Genomic DNA, 6,151 nt, shown 5'->3' with positions numbered 1-6,151 from the left:
CTCACGACAATGTTGAAGATGATAAAGTCCTTCCTCAGATCGAGCACAATTTGGTATCATCGCCTGTGCTCACGCACAACGAACTCATCAGCATTGGTTGTCCTCTGACGCCAACTACTCAGGACGCATCGTGGGCTGATCACCCACAACAACAAGACACCCCAAGTTCTCCCCAACCACAAGTAACCTCACCCATGCAAGATGACAATGACTTTGAGGCCCAGCCAACTCCATCTCCACAAGCGTCGCCAGCATTATACGGGCTTCGTAGAGGACCAAGGCCCCAAGTCACTTCCACTGTGCACGTTTCTGAGTCTGAAGCCAAAATGGCTGAAGATATTCCGGCTGCATTAGCCGATGAAGAAGAAGAACCAAGAGTTGAAGTAGAAAGAGTTGCTACACCCCCATCCCACCAAGATGTTGTTCTCGAGGAGAACGTGTCCGACCCTCCAGCTCCTGAAGTGGAGGTTAACAATCCTGAGGCGGCCACCACCATCGACACTGAAGCCAATGACATTGTCATGGCTGAAGTTAATGTGGCGGCTGAAGCTCATGCGGTGCTAGAAGTGCATGCACCTGAAGCCACTGCAGAGCCCGAAGCCAATACTGAAGCACCCGAAGACGATGTGGCCCCTGAAGCTCATGTCAACGCCAATGCCAATGCTCCTGTACCCCCTCCAAGACCTCATACAATTGAGCTGGCATTTGATCGTGGTCAGCCTGTTATGGTCCGATGGCCCATTCTGGTTCCTCCACCTGCTGCGGGTCCACAATTTGACTATCATGTCAAGCACAGACCTCATGTCCAGAAGCCCAAGCCAAGACTTCCAAGATTCCCAGGCACTTTAACCTCTCCTGGGGTCTTCAATGTGAATGGCTTCATGGCACATAACACCTTCTTCAACAGCGCCAAGAACCCTTACACCAAACCCCGTATTTCCTCGGATAGGTTCTGGAGCTATCAGCAGCGCAGCTACTATTCCTGCGTCTTATACAATCAAGGGTGCATATTTCCCCATATGCGTCTTGATACTGAAGCTATAGCTGGCCTGCCCTGTCTAGAAGAAGCGTTGGATTGCTTCAGAGACGCTGGACTCCTGCAGTTTGTCACAAACAAGGAACACTGGAATGAAGAGCCTCTGTTACAGTTCTATGCAACTCTTCACATTCGCAGCTACAACAGTGATCCAAAGACTTGGGTCCTTGAGTGGATGACAGGCAATGTCCATCATGAAGCCAAAGCTCTTGATATCATTAAGCTCACAGGCCTACCCACTCCTGGTGAATACTATGAACCAGGTTGTCAACAACACCAGAATGCTTTGGAGGGCATTTTTTAGAAGCCAGAACCCAGCATGAGCCAAATGTTGAGCATGATGAAGCCTTTGCCTCACGACGCTGACTACCCATCTGAATTCTTTGTTGAAGACCTAGAGTATTTGCCTCGCACCATTTATCATATCATCAGAAAAACTCTATGGCCTGTCAAAGGACATTCATCTGCAGCCAAGCTTGAAGGAGCAATGAAGACTTTGGTTTTCTATATCTTCAATGGCATCAACTTCAATGCTCAAGACTTCTTCATCAGGCAGTTGACTGCATCTGGCTCCGATATTTTTGGTCTGAAGTTCTATGCTCCATGGGTAATGCGCCTTATCAAGCTTCACTCTGCCATCAACTATCAGCCGTCTGCGTGCAATCATCTTGTATTCTTGCCAGAGGTTGATTGTCTGTTGAAGCTATTTACCCAGAGCCTACTAAGGATCCCATTTATCTTCACAATGCTGATCACCAAAGCTTCACCCAGCCCATTGAAGGAGTTCAGGCAGTCTCGCGTGTCTATCCCTTGGCTGGCAACACACGTGCCCCTCGCGCTCAAACTGACGCCACTGGAAGCACCATTGCCCAAAGGCCTCGGAAGCGATCTCGTGTTCTCAATGATCGAGAGCTTCTTGTAGCGCTTCATCAGAAACAGGACAAACATCACAACTGGCTTAAGCATCAGATGCAAAGCCTCTTGGTGGATGTCAATCGCATTCGCAATCTTGCCACCAAGAATGCCTTTGTTACTCATGAAACCTGCCGGAGGTCTTGGAAGAGTTTGACCTTGCTTAGTGCTGAAGTTGATCTGTAGGACGATGGCTTCATCGAAAGATTCAAGTTTGACTCAACTCCTCCAAGGAATGCTCACTTGCGTCGGACTCCCTCACTTGAAGACTCTGACTATTCGTCATCAGCTGCGACAGTGAATGCCAGAGTCACCGATGACCAAGATGATGCAACTTCACCTCCTCCAACTTCAGCGTGAGTCGATACTTCACCAAGTTCTTCTGCACCACCGGACCTCAACGACGACCCTGCTGCCTCACCTGCACCTCATGAGACCGAGTAGGCGCTCTATGTATTCAAACCTTTTTGGTCCTTACTGACAAAAGGGGGAGAAGCATATGAGTTGATAGTCTTCAAGCGGGTCCACATGGGTGGTTGCTTTACCTTTTGCTACTTTTGCCAAGTGCTTACAACTCTCGCTTTCCGATACATTTGGTTCTTTGAGTTGTAACACTTAAACTCGATGGTCGTCTGCTACTTATTTGCTATTCTGTGATGCAATGATAAATTCCGCATGTGCGATGATAACTTCCGCACTTAGGTCATTTTGCAGACGTCCATTTTTCATTATGCATGTCATTATCTTTGTTATATCAAATCATGCATGATGAATTGTCATCATAAGTTGAAGAGGATCTCCACAAGTACAACCTGCCATGTGCATTTGCATTCCAAAAGCAAATTACTTATATGCACATCTTCAGGGGGAGCCTTTGCCACTTATGAAGACAATACCCTATCCTTTACAATTTCACATATTTTCCCCCGTTGAAAACTTCAACCAGTTTGTCATCAATCACCAAAAAGGGGGAGATTGTAAGTGCATCTAGTGCCACCCCTAGTTGGTTTTGGAGTATTGATGACAAACCTGGTTGAGGGACTAATGTGTTTGTGAGAATTGCGGGATAACACATGTAGAAGTCCCTCATTGATTCGGCTTTCCTCCCAGAGATGACCCCTAAAAATGTATGAAGACATTGAAGTCAAAGGTGGTATGTGAATACATTCACATTGAAGACTATGACAAGAGAAGACATCACGTGAAGACTATGGAGCGCGAAGACTTAGTTGTTTCGTCGTTCTTTTTCTTCTTTGTTGAGTCATAGGAACCACCGTACTATTAAGTGGGGTCCAAGTGAACCAGTCAGAATGACTGAAGTGATGCTTAACCAAAATCCTATGTCTTTGAGCGAAGACAATGAGAGCAAATCTTATCCAGAGCTGGATAAGTCGGCTTTGCTTGTAGCCCAAGTAAAGTTGCCGTGTGTGTTTGAAATCTGACCGTTGAAACACGTGTCAGTTCCTTAGTGACCCAGGGTCATTTCAGACAAATCAGGTCGGGTTGCCTAGTGGCTATAAATAGCCCACCCCCTACAACCATAAACGGTTGGCTGCTCAGAGTTAGTGTACGGCTTTTGTCGTTTGAGAGCAACCCACCTTGAAGCCTTTGAGAGAGAATTCATTGCGAGGAGAAAGCCCTAAACACCCAGAGCCAAAGAGTGTTAGGCATCACTGAAGTCTTCCTGTCTGTGTGATCTGAAGACTTATTACACTTGAGGACTGTGAATCCTCCAGCCGGTTAGGCAACGCGTTCTGAGCATCCAAGAGTCATTGTGGATCACCGGTGAACAAAGTCTGTGAAGGTTTTGAAGTCTACCATGAAGACTTACCAGAGTGATTGGGTGAGGACTAGGTGTCCTTAGCTCAAGGGGAATAAGGTGAAGACACGGTCTTCTGAGTTAAATCTCAGCCTCCCTAACCAGACGTACAGTTGTCATAGCAACTGGAACTGGTCCAACAAATCATTGTCTTCAACGAATCACTGGTTCCATTCTTCCCATCTCTTTATTTGCAGATTGGTCCTTGTGAAATCATTGCCTGTTTGCATTATCTATTTGTCTTCACTGTGTGACTGCTTGTTCTGTTTGGCTTCGTACTATCTTCCATCCTGATCTGTGCTACTATTATTCTTTGTGCTTTCATTGTTGGAAATATGCCCTAGAGGCAATAATAAAATGGTTATTATTATATTTCTTTGTTCATGATAATTTTCTATTGTTCATGCTATAATTGTGTTATCCGGAAATTGTAATACATGTGTGAATACATAGACCACAACACGTCCCTAGTGAGCCTCTAGTTGACTAGCTCGTTGATCAAAAGATAGTCATGGTTTCCTGACTATGGACATTGGATGTCATTGATAACGGGATCACATCATTAGGAGAATGATGTGATGGACAAGACCCAATCCTAAGCATAGCTCAAAGATCGTGTAGTTCGTTTGCTATAGCTTTTCCGAATGTCAAGTATCATTTCCTTAGACCATGAGATTGTGCAACTCCCGGATACCATAGGAGTGCTTTGGGTGTGCCAAACGTCACAACGTAACTGGGTGACTATAAAGGTACACTACAGGTATCTCCGAAAGTGTCTGTTGGGTTGGCATGAATCGAGACTGGGATTTGTCACTCCGTATGACGGAGAGGTATCTCTGGGCCCACTCGGTAATGCATCATCATAATGAGCTCAATGTGACCAAGTGGTTGATCACGGGATCATGCATTACGGTACGAGTGAAGTGACTTGCCAGTAACGAGACTGAACGAGGTATTGGGATACCGACGATCGAGTCTCGGGCAAGTAACGTACCGATTGACAAAGGGAATTGCATACGGGATTGATCGAATCCTCGACATCGTGGTTCATCCGATGAGATCATCGAGGAGCATGTGGGAGCCAACATGGGTATCCAGATCCCGCTGTTGGTTATTGACCGGGGAGTCGTCTCGGTCATGTCTGTGTGTCTCCCGAACCCGTAGGGTCTACACACTTAAGGTTCGGTGACGCTAGGGTTGTTGAGATATTAGTATACGGTAACCCGAAAGTTGTTCGGAGTCCCGGATGAGATCCCGGACATCACGAGGAGTTCCGGAATGGTCCGGAGGTGAAGATTTATATATAGGAAGTCAAGTTTCGGCCATCGGGAAAGTTTCAGGGGTAATCGGTATTGTACCGGGACCACCGGAAGGGTCCCGGGGGTCCACCGGGTGGGGCCACCTATCCCGGAGGGCCCCATTGTAACACCCCGGATATGATTTACCCAATATGTAATCCAACTCTTGCCGTTTCCGGTGTTAAGTTATTTTATTTTCTTGGGTTCGGGTTTTTGTCTCCGTGTGTTGTTGTCGTTGTCATGCATCTCTTTTCATGTCATCATGTGCATTGCATTTGCATACGTGTTCATCTCATGCATTCGAGCATTTTCCCCGTTGTCCGTTTTGCATTCTGGTGCTTCGTTCTCCTCCGATGGTCATTTCTACTTTTCTTTCGTGTGTGGGGATTAAACATTTCCGGATTGGACCGAGACTTGCCAAGCGGCCTTGGTTTACTACCGGTAGACCGCCTGTCAAGTTTTGTACCATTTGGACTTCGTTTGATGCTCCAACGGTTAACCGAGGGACCGTAAAGGCCTCGTGTGTGTTGCAGCCCAACACCCCTCCAATTTGGCCCAAAACCCACCAAAACTCTCTCCATCATCTAGAGCGTTCGATCACGATCGCATGGCCGAAAACCGCACCTCATTTGGACTCTCCTAACTCCTCCTATGCCTATATATAGCCCCTTCCCGAAAATCCCGGATCCCCTCCTTCTCTAACCCTAGATCCACCCCTCGCGCCACGCCGGACATTGTCCGTCCGGGCCGGACACCCCGCCGCCGACGCCCGCGACCAATCAGGCGGTGCCACGTGGCCTGCCGCCGCCTCCCACCACCGCGGCCCGCCCGGCCCGGGGCAGGCCCCCGCGGCCCGAGCGCCTCGCGCCCGTGCGTCCCGCCGCCGCCTTGCTCGAGGCCGGCCGGCTCCGGCCGCCACGCCGTCAGTTCCGGCGACCGTCGCCCCGTCGCGCCTGGCCGCCGCCGTCCTCGCCTCCACGCCGGATCTCCGCCGCCAAGTCCGTTCCCCACCGCCGCGATCGACGCCGGCGAGCTCCTCCCCCCACTCCGGTGAGCCGGAGAGCTTCTCCCCGCTCCGGCCGACCT

The sequence above is a fragment of the Triticum dicoccoides genome, chromosome 7A, assembly GCF_002162155.2.
Source record: "Triticum dicoccoides isolate Atlit2015 ecotype Zavitan chromosome 7A, WEW_v2.0, whole genome shotgun sequence".
Lineage (NCBI taxonomy): Eukaryota > Viridiplantae > Streptophyta > Magnoliopsida > Poales > Poaceae > Triticum > Triticum dicoccoides.
Note: the sequence above shows the minus strand (reverse complement) of the source record.